Below are 15,537 nucleotides of genomic sequence, written 5' to 3'. Positions count from 1 at the left end.
TTGTGCGCAGCTGAATGTTCTCACATCTCCGCCCTCAAAACGCCCCTACTTAATGTAATTAGCATATAAATTGAGCGCATTCTCAAGGCACAAACTCTGTGATGATGGCAAGTAGAAAAGATCCACGAAAAAAGAACTATACCGAGGCCGAAACCGCTGTATTGCTGAGGGAGGTGGAGATGCGGGCAAATACACTTTTTGGAAGCCTGTCTGGCAGCATACTGCCCAAATCTAAATATGTAGCCTGGCAAGGTGTAACCCAAGCTGTTAACGAGGTTGGGGGGAATCAGAGGACCCTGCCTGAGGTTAAAAAAAAATGGGCAGATTTGAAATTGCATTCAAAAAAGCGCCTTGCAAGGCATATGGGAATGTTGAGGGAGACCAGGGGTGGTGGAGCCACATCCACTCTCAGTCCAGAGGACGAGAAAATTTGCGCCATTATCGGAGAGGAAGCTGTGCAAGGTGTGTACGTGGAGGGCGACACGGACCTTTTGTCTGCAGGAGGTTCAGAAGGTATGTGAAATTAAGTTTTTGCTTATTGAATAATGAAACTTCAAACACTGTTGTAATTCTACACATTTATTGGTGCAGAGGAACGACCCATAAGGAGAAGGGCTGGACATGGGATAAGACAGGCACCAGCAGGCGCACCTGCGGCAGCCACACCTGCGGCACGAGTAGCACCCGAAGCCGCATCTGCGGCAGCACCAGAAGTCGCATCTGCGGCAGCAGCACCTGCGGCACCAGCATCGGGGCCTCGCCGGCCATCACCGGCTTCCTCTTCGGCCCATCATGCCAGGGTCTTATCTGAGGCCGTCCTACAAACACAACGGGACTTGAATGAGTCTGTAAGTGAGGTTGTTGGGGAACTTCGTAAAGTGCAGCAAGCTCTGGATGGAATTAACCAATCTCTGTCCGCTATTGCAGGCTCTTTGAGCAAGCTACCTAAATAAAACATTCAAGAAAATGTGAACATGTGTGCATTTATTCTTATCAACATTATTTACCTGTTGGTATAATCGGTGAATCAGCTCCCGCCTTCTTCTCAGCGCAGTGATGTGCATGTTCTCGCCAGCTGGGATGGGAGGGTGGTCGTCAGGGTCCATGCGCATTTCCTCTTCTGGTAGCTCTATGCCACGGCTTACACAGATGTTGTGTAACACACAGCAGGCTAGGATCACCTGGCACACCTTTTTGGGGTCATAGAGTAGCCTCCCTCCCGATGTATCTAAAGAACGCCACCTTCCCTTCAGCATGCCTATGCTGCGCTCTACTACCGACCGCGCATGGGCATGGGCTGTGTTAAAGTGGGCTTCCTCGTCGGTCTCAGTGAGCGCAATCGGGGTGAGAAGCCATGGCTTCAGAGGATAACCTCGGTCACCTGTTGGCGTAGAAATGATTAGGTTAGGCCTTATGTACGCTCTAAAAAGCAAGAACCAAATTGGGCCAAATTTACCTAGAAGCCAGCCGTCTCTGCCTGCTCCATCCTCCAGTCGGTTTCCAACGCTGCAATTACGCACGATGAAGGAGTCGTGCGTCGACCCTGGCCAGCGAGCAACAGCGTTCAGGATGACCATATTGGCATCACAAATGACCTGTACATTTATTGTGTGGATGTTTTTTCTGTTAACATAAATGTACTGGTTCAAATGTGGAGCCCGTATGGCAACATGAGTGCAGTCTATCGCATCTATGACGTCTGGGAACCCTGTTTTTCGAAGGAAACCCTCTTTTACATATCCCTGTTCCTGGGCACTGTATGGGAATGATATATATTGCGGACATAAACGGATCAGACCGCAAAGAACATCGGGCAAAATTCGGCTGAACGTTGACTGAGATATACCGGACCGGTCTCCAATCTCTCTTTGGAACGTGCCTGTAGCCAAGAACCCAACATCAGACAAAACCTGAACCTGTACAGGTATGGCCTGGTTGCGGCTGGTGCGTCTCTGTAGACGAGGGCCCATTTGGGCACAAAGCTCTAACAGAGGCGTTCTTGGCAAGCGGTACCTGCTAATCAACCATTTGTCTTCCTCTGCCAAAAAGTCGGCGCGATCTCGAAACACCCTCTCTCTCCTTATTGCCTGGTTGGCAATGTCCTCTAATCACGCCAATGCAGCCATATCTCCTTCTGAAAACAAATAACTATCAGGCTTTTTATAGGCTATAAATTGAGCGAAATGTTTTACACTTGTGGAATTAAAATTAATACCTATTAGACAAGAATGTCATTCATGTGTGAATTATCCTAATTGTTTAATTTATTTTATTGAGCAAAACATTAATTTGGCCTTTCACCATTAGCCCTAATGGTGACGGGTGGTGGTGACGATGATGAAACTGCGTGTCGGCGCTCGGAGAGTTCCGAATTCCTGCAGTACTCCAGTATTGCCACAAGGAAATGTACTTACACGAACTAGAACCAGACGTAGACATACGTCCTTTTCTATGTCTAAGACGGTTTTTATAAATCTGTACTTAGACGTGGATTTGATCGCTCTCAGATCAAATCTGTGCGTAAGTACGTTTTATAAATGAGACATATATGAGACATATATATGAGACATATATATACATTTATATATATATAAATATACATTTATATATATATAAATGTATATATATACATAAAATTAGTATAATTGACACAAATCAGCAACATAAAATAATACAAATAACAATGGATGAGATCCATTGTTATTTGTATTATTTTATGTTGCTGATTTGTGTCCTATTGTGTCAATTATACTAATTTTATGTGTTATGTAAGTTAGGGGAAATGCACTTATGGAACTCTTAATTTGACTCTTAATTTGATATAAATACCCGCGGAGAGGATGTGAATAAAACTAAACTTAGAATCCCCAAAGTCCTAGGTTCGTATCCTGTCTGCGGAGCGGATGAGAATAAAACGAAACCTAGAGTCGTCAGTTTGTATCCCGTCTGTGGCGTGTCCAAATAATTTAAAACATTCAGAAATTTCATATGTGTGTTTAAGCAGTTAGAAATGCATTTCTCACATAGATATGGATGCGGAAACACCCACATTTTCTTCCTTCTTTCTCCTTTCTTCTTTTCTCCTCTCTTTTCTCCCTTTTTCCTTCTTCCCCCTCTTTTTTCTTATGGCCGCCAGCTTATATTGCAGCTTGAAGTCAAAAGGCCATGTCACAAGTGGGATTCAAACCCACGCCTCCATACGGAGACCAGCTCGGCTTGCATTTCCAGGAAGTAACAGGCATTTTGGTGATGGCTAAAGTGGTCTGGTCGAGTGAGTAGGGCAGAGAACGCACTTGATTTTCCATCAACTCGGCAGCTCTTCTTTGGAGGCCTTATCAGATTTCATGCGGAAAGATACCTAGTCAGACTCAATTCTTGAGTCTATCTTCACACGTTTACCTCCTCGGAATGGGGTTGGATATTGCAGCCTGAAGTCAAAAGGCCATGTCAGAAGTGGGTTTCGAATCCACGCCTCCATACGGAGACCAGAAATCCCTCTACTGAGGAAAGTACTTGAGTCAGGCGCATTAGACCGGTCGGCCATCCTGACTTGAACGGGATGGCAAGAACAGCTCCAACCATGTTGGTCGGCAGATGGGGGAAAGCTCTGGAGTTAAATTAGTTTCCGGTTGAAGTACCCTACCTGTGTTTGCCGTTTGTTCAATTGCGAACTGTGGTAACCTAGCCAAAGACACGGACCACGAAGAATGATATGTCGAGTTGAAGCTTTATATGAAATAGCAGAGGTTGCAATACAGAGTATACTCAGGTACTTTACTCGTGCATACAGAGAACCGGGAAGTGCTAAACTGGTGTTAATTAATACTAGAGCTCCACCTAGTGGTATAACAAAAGACTGATATTGTAAACATTACTACACTCCTCCCCCACTAAATTCCAACATTCCACGAATACAAATCAACTTGTTAAATTAAGCTAATTTAGTGTCATTGTCTTTTATACACCTTAACTTTAACAACATTTCTATTTGGCATATACACTTACAACTGGCACATTCAATTCAATTTAACACATACAGTGATTAACTAACAATCAGTCTGTCTGGCGGTTTTCGAGCACGCTGTGACCTGCGCACCATCTCCGGGGCTGTAGCTGGCACTGCCGGTGTAGGTGTTTTGGGTGGTTCAGGTGACGGGGTCACAGGAGGTGTCTGTGGGTCCATAGTCAACTGTCCCTCCTCTCCAGGGGGCGCAGACACTTCCCTGAGTGACCTTTCCTCTGGTGATACTCCCACAGTAGGCTGGCTCACCAGGGGAAACTCTGAGGTGCTGATGATCTCTGAGCCTGGGTCACGACGTAGGCGGACGTGGTCTTGATGTCTGCGGAACACACGTCCATCAGTCAGCTCAACACCATATGAGAGAGGACCTCTCTGCGTCAGGATAACCCCAGGTAGCCATTTCTGACTAGAGTTGCTGCTGAAATTTCTCACATAGACATTGTTACCTGGTTTCAGCTGTCTCTCTTGTGCATGTTGATCATGTCCCTCCTTTTGCTTTTCCTGCTTCCTCATCACCGTGGCCTTTATTTCTGGACGCAGCAGGTCCAACTTTGACATAGGCCTACGCCCCATCAACATCTCTGCTGGAGCACGGGCAGTAGTGGTCTGTGGAGTCAAACGGTATTTAAACAGAAAACGGGAAAGCCTGGTGCTTAGAGTGTCACCTTTCATTCGCTTCAGACCCTCCTTCACCGTCTGGACAGCGCGCTCCGCCAATCCATTCGAGGCTGGGTGGAAAGGAGCTGTACGAACATGCCGAATTCCATTCTGTTCCATGAACTCACCAAACAGCTCACTGGTGAACGTCGGACCATTATCCGTGACCACAGTGTCAGGCAACCCATGAATTGCGAATATTTGTCTGAGCTTGTCTATGGTTTTGGGGGCTGTTATGTTGCTCATGATGTGCGCTTCTATCCACTTGGAGTGGGCATCCACCATTATGAGAAACATCTCCCCCATGAACGGGCCAGCAAAGTCCAGATGTAGTCTAGACCAGGGGTGGTCTGGCCACACCCAGGGATGCAAAGGGGCTGGTGGCGACATGTGCTGATTAGACTAACATTGTGTGCATGATTTCACCTTGTTCTCTAGGTCTAAATCCATCTTTGGCCACCAGACATAGGACCTTGCCAGGCTCTTCATTCGCGACACACCCGGATGGGTCTCATGTAGCTCTTTCACAATCTGCCAGTGACCTGGGGGAGGGACGACTACTCTCGCACCCCAGAAAATGCAGCCATCCTGTAGGCTGAGTCCAGTCTTGCGTGTGGCATATGGTTTCAGTTCCTCACTGTCGACCACACTGGGCCAGCCCTGTAGCAGGTAAGTCTTTACTTTGGACAGCACCGGGTCTCTCTCTGTCCACTGCTTGACTTGGGCTGCCTTTACAGGTGTCTGTGACAACTTCTCTAATGAAAAAAGCTGTCTCCAGAGGCACATATGTTGAGACCGGTGTCTCAGGCAATGGCAGGCGACTCAACGCGTCAGCGTTTGCGTTGTCCTTCCCTGCTCTGTACACTATGCTGTATTGGTAGGCTGACAAGATGAGTGCCCACCGTTGGATTCTTGCTGATGCTAGCGGCGGAATGCCGCGCGTTTCACTGAACAGGCTCATCAGGGGTTTATGGTCAGTATAGATCTTAAAAACACGGCTATATAAATACTGATGGAAACGCTTTACTGCAAAAACAATGGCTATACCTTCTTTGTCTAACTGTGAGTAACCTTTCTCTGCTGCTGTCAGTGTCCTTGAAGCAAATCCCACGGGTTTCTCAGAGCCATCTTCCATGACATGTGAAAGGACTGCCCCCACTCCATAGGGCGAGGCATCACATGAGAGCACAATGTCTTTATCTGGATCATAGTGAATGAGCAGCTTTGCTGAATGAAGGAGTTCTTTCACTTCTTTAAACACTTTCTCCTGCTCTGCGCACCACTGCCACTTTGTGTCATTGTGCAGCAGCTTGTACAGTGGGGCTAACACCTTCGATAGATCCTGCAGGAATTTTCCATAGTAATTCACCATACCTAGGAATGAGCGGAGTTCTGTGACGTTCTTAGGGCTTGGAGCTTCCTTGATAGCCCTCACTTTGTCCTCAACTGGACGGAGCCCCTCTGCGGTGATTGTATGTCCCAGATAAGTCACCCTCTCTGCCATAAACACACACTTTTCCCGTCTCAGGCACAGCCCTGCGTCTGAGAGTCTCTTGAGCACCTGCTCTAAGTTTTCAAGGTGCCTAGCCTCAGAAGCCCCTGTGATTAATATGTCATCCAAGTACACGGCTACATGTGGAATCCCTTGCAATAGAGTGTCCATTGTCCTTTGGAAAATGGCCGGGCTGGATGCCACTCCGAACACTAGGCGATTGTACTTGAATAATCCTTTGTGTGTATTTATTGTGACATATTGTTTTGAATCCTCATCTAGGAGTAGTTGCTGGTAAGCATGGCTCATATCCAGCTTTGAGAACAGCTTACCTCCAGCCAGTGTTGCAAACAGGTCGTCCACCCGTGGCAACGGATACTCCTTCAGCTTTGAGACTTGATTCACGGTCAGCTTGTAGTCTCCACAAATCCTTGCGGTTCCATCTGCCTTCAAAACAGGAACGATGGGCGCTGCCCACTTTGAAAACTGGACAGGCTCCACGATGCCAAGCACCTGCAAACGTTCCAGCTCTTCCTCCACTTTGCTTTTCATTGCATAGGGCAGTGGTTCTCAACCGGGGGTACGCGTACCCCTGGGGGTACGTGAAGGCAGTCCAGGGGGTACGTGAGATTTTTTAAAGATATATTTAAAATAAGCATCCATTCAAAAATCCTTTAAAAATAGTTATTATACGGCTCTTCAGAATGTTCCAAAAAGTTCCGTTGATTTGTATGGGGCATATGTGGGTTAAATGTCTGCGTTCGCAGGTCTGTAATTTCTTGATATTCACGCTGCGAAAAGTTTATGACCGCTGTCATTGGCAACGGGTTTTGTGCTTCTAATTCACATCTTTCATATCAATCCGCAAGTAGTCCGGTAATTTAACGTAACGGAAAGTCATTGAAACTTGAAGTCAGAAGGTGGGTTGCTACGCATTTGCGTGAAGAACTATGTTTTCTTAGCAGAAATCACGAAATGGCAACAAAATCGTTAAAAAGAGGTATTTTGCAGGAATGTCTTCTATGGTTTTGGCAAGTAACCGTATAATAAGCGGGATATTTGTATTTATTTCAGTAGGCCTACGTTCGTGCGTGTGGGTGTGCCTGTGAGCGTTTGCGCTGATATAAATTGATATTACTATTGCTCTCGTGTGTGTGTGTGTGTGCCAGCCATGTGTATTGATCGTCGGAATGGAATTGTTGGAATTACGATCTGAAGTACACACATTTCTGATTGAGCACAGATCTCCCCATGCCACCTTGTCCCAGGACACAGACTGGCTTGCAAAGATGTGCTATCTGGCAGATATATTCAGCGAACTGAACGAACTGAATATGTCTCTGCAGGGAAAAGACACCAGCATTTTAAAACTGTATAACAAGGTGGGTGGCTTCCTGAAGAAAGCAGAGCTTTGGAGAAGAGCCTCTGCACAGGGGGATTTCACCTGCTTTCCTCAGGTGGATGATTTTCTCTGTAGTGAGGATGTGGACAGAGCTTCAGTCAAGTTGCTCATCGTGGGACATTTGACTAACTTGATTGAAAATTTCCATTCCTACTTTCCTGACATGGAGGGGAAATCTAAACAGCTGGATTGGGTGAGATACCCATTTCACTTGTCCGAAACAAATGGAAGCAAGCTACCTGTCACTTATCAGGAAACACTCCTGGAAGTGTCATCTGACCGTGGCCTCCAGATGAAGTTTGCCACATCCACACTCACACAGTTTTGGGTGTGTGTGAAGCAGGAGCACCCTGACCTGGGACAGAAAGCTTGGGAGCAGCTACTACCCTTTGCCTCCACATATTTGTGAGGCCTCCTTCTCTGCAATGACTGATCAAAACAAAGCAGAGAAACAGACTGTGCCTGGAGAAGAGCTTGATCACAGCAGTTGCCTCCCTGCCACCAAGACTGACAAAGCTTCTCAGTGAAGCACAAGCACAAGTTTCTCACTAAAACTCAGTTCAATGCAACAATGTTCAATGTTCAGTGTTGATAGTTTAATAAATCAGACAATGATGGCATAGCGCTGTGTATTACATCTTTTTTTTTAATCAAAAATGATCTGCGCTGGTTAGGGGGTACTTGGCTGAAAAAATATTTCACAGAAAAAAGATTGAGAACCACTGGCATAGGGCACCACTCTGGGCTTAAAGAAACGTGGCGCTGCCTCGGGGTCAACATGAAGCTTCACAGTCACGCCCTTAAGTGTGCTCAGCTCTTCTCTGAACACATCACTGTAGCGCTGCAAAATGTCCTCTGTCGTGTGAGCATACTTAATCTCATGCCAATTCAGTTTAATTTTGCGAAGCCAGTCCTGACCCAATAAACTGGGCCCCTTACCCTTGGCTATTACAAATCTGCCTTGAGCCCTCTGACCTCCAGCTGAAATGTTCACATCTAACACCCCCAAATGAGGTATAGCCGGACCTGTGTATGTCCTTAGTCTGAGTGTTGATGGCTTAATAGGAGGTGGCTTGTGTCCCCATGTCCTCCTGTAGGTCTCCTCACTGATGACTGATGCTGTAGCCCCAGAATCAATTTCAAACATTATGTCCTTTCCTTCAACAGTCACTGTTGCATAATAGGGCATAGACGGTTCCTCGTTGGTATCCACAGCAAACATGTTGAATGCACAGGCTGCAACTCCTTCATCTCCTTCAAGATAATGTGTGGGCGCTTGATTCTGCTGGGCTTTCCATTTTTCATTCTTTGCCTTATTTTCAACACTCCTGCACTTTTTCGCTAAGTGTCCCTTTTTATTACAGGCATGACATACAGCTTCTTGAAATTTGCAATCATTTGCATAGTGTGCCCCTCCACACCTAATTCATCCATTCAACTCTCCTTGCTGGTTTTACAGCCTCTCTCTTTACGTGGTGCACAGCCTGTGATGGGGATCCTATCTGACCACTTTGAATGTCTTTGGCATTATTTGCCGCCATTTCCATCCCTTGCGACATTTCTAGTGCCTTCTTGAAACTCAATGGTGGGGATTCCCCCAGCAAACGGCGCTGAATGGCGTCATTGTTAATGCTGCACACTAATCTGTCCCGGTGCATGTCATCTAAAACTGCCCCAAAATCACAATGTTCTGATAGCTGCCGTAATTCTGCAAAGTTAGCTACAGACTGACCTGACTTCCTAAACTTGTTGTGGAATTTGAACCGCTGGACGATTACCGATGGCGTTGGGTTGTGGTGGTTCCCAACGAGCCTGACCAGGTCAGCATATGGAATTTCCCCCGGTTTCCTCGGTGTGGCTAAGTTCCTTATCAGTTTGTAAGTCCTTGCCCCACACACACTCAGGAGAATGGAGCGCTGTTTAGCCTCCTCTGTTACTCCATTAGCAGCGAAAAAGTGTCCCAACCTTTCCTCATACTCCGTCCAGTCCTCGTCCCCCTCCACGAATTCACCGATCGTTCCAAACGTAGCCATCTGAACGCGAGGCTCTCCTGCAGCCACTGGTACTCTGAGCTGTTGGCTCTCGTCTCCAAGCTCCTCTTCACTGCTTTCACTCATGGAGATAGCCGCCTAGCTTGCACACTGTTTTTTAGCTAACGCTAACAAACAAAAACGGAATGTAAAAAATACATCTTCCAATTTACCTCGTCGCCAAAATATGTGGTAACCTAGCCAAAGACACGGACCACGAAGAATGATATGTCGAGTTGAAGCTTTATCTGAAATAGCAGCAGGGCCGGAGTGGGGCCACTTTTCAGCCCGGGAATTTCAGGCCCAAGACCGGCCCACTTTTTCCATGGTAGTGGAAAGTGGATAAATGAAGCAACAGTTCAGCTCTTACTATCCTGTAGTTTTCTCTTTATTAATACCATGGTTCAACAAATAATGTAAAGGTTAAATAATAATCCACTTAAGCTGAGAAGTTAACAAAAAATATTCCACTATTCCACGAGGATAGGTTGATAAATTAACAAAAGCAGAAATACATAAATAAAGCATTTGAAACGTATCCCACTCTTCAACAAAGAGGCATATTGAACTAATGTTTACAGTTCAACTCACAGTACAGAAGTTACATTGCGAATAGCACCAACAGCATCTACAGCATCAGTAACCGCCTAAGCAGTGCACTGGTTTCAGCCACTTTATCTAAAATAACTGTGTCGTTGCTTATAGACATGAGGATTTCCTTCTCTGTGCACATTAACATGAAAGCCTCCAAATGGTCCTGACACAATGAGCTTCGTAGCCTATTCTTTACAAATGTTAAGGTTGAGAAGCTTCTCTCACATGCAACCTGTGTGATGGACAAAGTCAATAGAAACTCATATGCTAACCCAATGACATGATACGCATCTGTTATATTTTGCTTGCGAATAGGTTGACAACGCTACAACGATATTAACCAACGCTACAACGTTAGCCTAATAGTTACGTTGCTAATCATTAGGCCTATGTCTCTCTTTACCAGTTGCCACTTGTGTTTGTCCTCTAGAAAATAAATCGGTAAGCTTGGCACATTTGGCAGCATCCTCCTCCAATGCCTTTCTTTTTTTCAACCTGGCTTTTTCAGCCCCTCTTCCTCCCATCCATCCTCTCTGACGCATATCGTTGGGGTAGGGCCGGCCCAGCTATCGGTAGTCTGAGAAAACTTTTTGGAAAAGACGGGCTATGGACCCAACCAACTCTATTTGGGAGGGGAGAACTCCCTCGCATGGTACAACCCATGCAGAGGCTGCGGTGTCAGAATGCGGAACGTGTGTAGCCTACTTTAAGAGAAGATGGACTAACGTGACAAATGTCAAAAAATAAAATTCTCGACCGGCCCAGAAGTGAAGCGGCCCACCGGGAACTTTCCCGATTCTCCCGATTACCCACCCCGGGCCTGAATAGCAGAGGTTGCAATACAGAGTATACTCAGGTACTTTACTCGTGCATACAGAGAACCGGGAAGTGCTAAACTGGTGTTAATTTATACTAGAGCTCCACCCAGTGGTATAACAAAAGACTGATATTGTAAACATTACAACACGAACAATGGACAAAGCGAAACTGACCGCTTGATTCAAAAAGCAGAGCTGGAGGCATTTAGCACACTGTTTGGGCATGGAATGAAACAGCCTGTTTGCCAGAGTTTTGAAGGGGGCACCAGGATTTGAACCTGGGACCTCTTGATCTGCAGTCAAAATGCTCTACCACTGAGCTATACCCCCTGTAACTGCTGTGTTTTTCCCCCAAAAGATATCCCTTTTTGTATGAAACTGAAACTCAAAGGCTGCGGAGCTTTCTGAAGAAAAGGCGTGGGGATGTAGCTCAGTGGTACACTGTAAAACCTGAGAAGTCAGTTATCAGTTATCACTACTTGTGTATTTTGCTTTATGTTAACTTGATTTATGTTCACTTCTACCATTTAAGTGATTACTACTCAGCACTTCAACTTTACTACTCAATCTATTTGAGGACACAGGTTGCCTTAAACTATTTGAGGTATTCCAACTCACAAAAGTTATTTAGCAGGAGACACTGATCAATGACATTGTTTTATTGAAATTATTTTTGTAACATGTCATCTGTTAACATTTGTTCCATAAAACTTCCATACACTTGAAAAGCTTCATTAGCTGAAAATAAACAAACAAACAAAAACACCAATGTGTTTACGCATACCAAACCTAAAATGTGCATCAAACAAAATAAAATCAAAACAGATTCACAAAAAATAATGTATTCATTTTCGTACCCTTGACAAAATGTGCTCAAATGCTATCAACCTCTCATTGAAAGAGGAAAAAAATGTTTACTAACCATCCGGTATTTCTCTATAAACATTTCAAACATGTCTTTGCACTCTGAGGAACAGCTTAAATGAAAAGCATTGACAGAAAGAACTTTTTTATGGTTAAGAGTGTGAGTGTGTGAAAGAGTGAGTAAGAGGATGTATGTGTGAAAGAGGGTTCGTGTATGTGTGCGTGTGAAAAAGAGACAGAGATAGAGAGGAAGAAAGAGGAAGCGTGTATAGCCTACACAAAAAGCATGAGAAAAAGAAAGAAATATTAAGAGGAGGGAGTGTGACAGACGCAGAGACTGGTGAGTGTGTAGCTGTGTGTTTGAGAGATCAAGAGTGTCTGTGTTTATATACACTTAACAAGTGTGTGTGTGTGCGTGCGCGCACACGTGTGAGTGAGAGAGTATGTTTGATTGTGCATGAGATTTGAGTGTGCTTGTCAGTGTGTGTGCGAGTGACAGAGTGAAAGAGAGTGTGGGTGTGAGTGAGTGTGCTTGTCAGTGTGTGTGTTTCTGTGTGTTTGAGAGAAAGTGTGTGAGAGAGACAAGTGTGTGCACAACAGTGTATAAACCAACGCAACTTCACAAGATTTTAAGTCTTCTGTCTAAACACTGAGGTCTAACTCATTCTTAAGTGACAGCAATTTTGGCTTAATCTGTCTCCTGCCATCTAAATTCAGCAGAACAATCTAAATAAATTCAAAGAATCCCTTGAATTTTTCTGAGTATTCCAGATGAAGAGCATCAGGCCAAATAAAATGACAAGTGCATCTGCCCAATATTGGTGAGAGAACAACATGATCCTCCAGAATGCCAGCCACCTGTTGCGGGCGGAAGGGAACTGCTGAGGCATTCTCATCTGTAACGGCCAGAAGTGCGACTGCTCTCCTTTGGTCTTCGTCAAAGTCTGCTTCCTAAAAATACAGGGGAGAAATACAAGAGGATGCAAAGAATTATTGCCATGTGAGTGTGTAATAAATAATACATCATGGGAGTGTGTGAAAGAGACAGTTTGAAAGTGTGAGAGAGGAGTCTTGTGTGTATGTGTCTGTCGCATATGTGAAAGTGAGAAAGAATGTGTGTGTGTGTGTGTGTAATGCTATGTTTCCATTAGGACGTTATTCGTCCCGCTCTCATTGGGAATGAATGGAGACGATATCCCGTCTGTCGAGCAATGAAACGTCTCCGCCTCCCTTCCAAAGTTGACGAATCTTTAACTCTATGCAAATGCAGACCAGGCGGTAACCAATCAGTTTGACGTGTATAAAATAGGGGGATGATGAATTGAATAAACCCCAAAAAGGACTGTATTGCTAGTTGTGAAAAGGGTGACAATCGCCACAGGTCTGTCCGGTTAGAACGAGAATGATGTCAATGTCCCAATGATGACAGATGTAATGAAGTATTTATTGCAAACACTCAAGCCTTGAATGGCAGGATGGACATGAATGACGATGAACTGTGATTGAATTATCCGTAAATGACTGTGAACTGACTGATATAATCCGTGTTTGAACCGTGGTTTCTACAGAATGACATAAATAACAAATATACAATATTAACAATGATATATACACCAAGCATAACTATATTATCCACACGATGAATATAACGGCAATGATCTGAACATGGATACGTTACTTTAACACCGTGCCGCGTAACGGTGAACATTCCATTATCTCCGTTACTAACATTCACGTGAATTAGCAGTAACGGAGTGAAATACACAAGACTGTGAATGATTAATATGCTAAATGCCTAACAGATATTACCTACACTGATATTAATAGACTAAATCGCTAAACCACACATATACTATATACAAACACTCACATTCACAAAGACGCACGGCAAGACGAAAGTGAATGTCCTTGATAATGGATTGTCCGTTTACTCCTTGATGAGAATGCTCCTCTCCAGCTTCTATTGACCCACACACTGGCCAGCGGTGGGTCAGGCTTATATAGGGGAGCTGAGGGGGAGCTTTGAAACCGTTGGGTTTGACCAAATGGTCAGTGAAATTCCACTGTGCACGAGCCCCACGGAACTCTGGGATCAAATGATAGGATGACCTCTCATGGACCCCAGGTCCCGTGAATGGCCGGCACAGTGGGGTGCCCAACTGGATAGAGCTGGTGGAGGCAGGCGTTTTAACAGCCGCCCCCAACTTTGCGTAGAAAAGTTGTTCCCTGATGTTAGACAGTGGTATCTAGTGGGAGGGATGGAAGTCTGATGATTCTGGCAACAGGCCGCGTGTATGTCCGGTCCTTGACCTGGACCTGCGCAGTCCGTATTCTGCCATCAGCTCCTGGAAAGACTGCCGTGACTTTACCAACAGGCCACAAGGCACGTGGAAGCTGCTGGTCAACAATCATGACAATGCTGTCAGCTGTGAGTGCGTCCCTTTCCTGTTGCCACTTGGAACGGGTCTGTAGTGATGGCAGGTAGTTCCTAATGTACTTGACCCAGAACTGGTCCGCTAGGGCCTGGCACTGCTTCCACCTGCGGCGGCTGAGGAGCTCTGTTTCTGAGTAGATTACCTGAGGAATTGATGGATCACGCCGCCCCATCAGGAGCATGTTGGGTGTGATGGGATCTGGATCCGCGATGTCTGATGACGTGTAACCCAGTGGCTTTGAGTTGATGATGCCTTCCACTTCGATCAGCACTGTCATCAAAACCTCCTCCGCAACCGACTGAGCTCCCAGGGTGGTGTGTAGGGCAGATTTAATGGACCGGATTTCTCTCTCCCAGGACCCACCGAAATGTGGGGCATTCGGGGGGTTGAATTTGAAGCTGATCTGCTGACCAGCCAATTGGGCCTGTAGCTCGGGTGTGAGAGCTTTGAAGGCATCCTGTAGCTCTGAGTTGCCACCTCTGAAGTTTGTGCCTTGATCTGATAGCAACTCATGCGGCTTGCCTCGTCGCGCGATGAAACGACGTAGAGCCATCAGGAATGCGTCCGTATCCATGTTTGCTAGCAGATCAAGATGCACTGCATGGGTTGTCAGACACTTGAAAACGATGCCCCATCGTTTCTCTGTCCTCCGTCCAATCTTGATGAGGTATGGACCGAAACAATCCATACCTGTGGAGTAGAAAGTGGGCTTGGAAAGCCGCAAGCTGGATGGGGGCAGGTCAGCCATTCTGGGGATGACTGGACTACTGCGCCATTTCCGGCACTCAGCACAGCCGTGCTGGTGCTTTCTGACGGCCTCTCTCCCCCTCAATATCCAGAACCGTCGCCGTAGCTCAGCAAACACCCTCTCCGGGCCTGGATGCATGAGTCGGCTGTCACCATTCTGAATAATGAGCTTGGTGATGGGGTGATGCGGATCCAGCACTATGGGGTGCAAGGTGTCTTCCTCCAGGGACTCGCACCTGCGGAGCCGCCCCCCCACGCGGATCAGTTGGACCCCTGAGTCGAACTCAGGAGCCAAGGTGAGCAGTCTGCTGGATGCAGAGACAGGTTTCCCTCCTGAAAGACGAAGAAATTCCTCCGGGAAGCAGTCCCTCTGCACCGTCCGGATGAGATCAAGCTCAGCTTGTCTGAAATCCTCTGCTGTGGGGACAGTGGGCGTAGCCGCCCCATGACGTGCTTTGACAGAGGCTTCCAGCAGCT

The 15,537-nt window shown here is 46.0% G+C and overlaps 1 non-coding gene and 1 pseudogene across 1 annotated transcript; both read right to left on the bottom strand.

Annotated features, from left to right (window-relative positions):
- Window positions 1-579: 579 nt before the first annotated feature.
- On the bottom strand, window positions 580-9,689 carry LOC116220471 (annotated as a pseudogene).
- Window positions 9,690-11,271: 1,582 nt separating this feature from the next.
- trnac-gca lies at window positions 11,272-11,344 on the bottom strand. The gene has a single exon. It is a non-coding gene; the product is annotated as a tRNA-Cys (tRNA).
- Window positions 11,345-15,537: the final 4,193 nt, after the last annotated feature.

Source organism: Clupea harengus, chromosome 5 (assembly GCF_900700415.2).
Source record: "Clupea harengus chromosome 5, Ch_v2.0.2, whole genome shotgun sequence".
Classification (NCBI taxonomy): domain Eukaryota; kingdom Metazoa; phylum Chordata; class Actinopteri; order Clupeiformes; family Clupeidae; genus Clupea; species Clupea harengus.
Note: the sequence above shows the minus strand (reverse complement) of the source record. Positions and strands in the feature narration are given on the sequence as shown.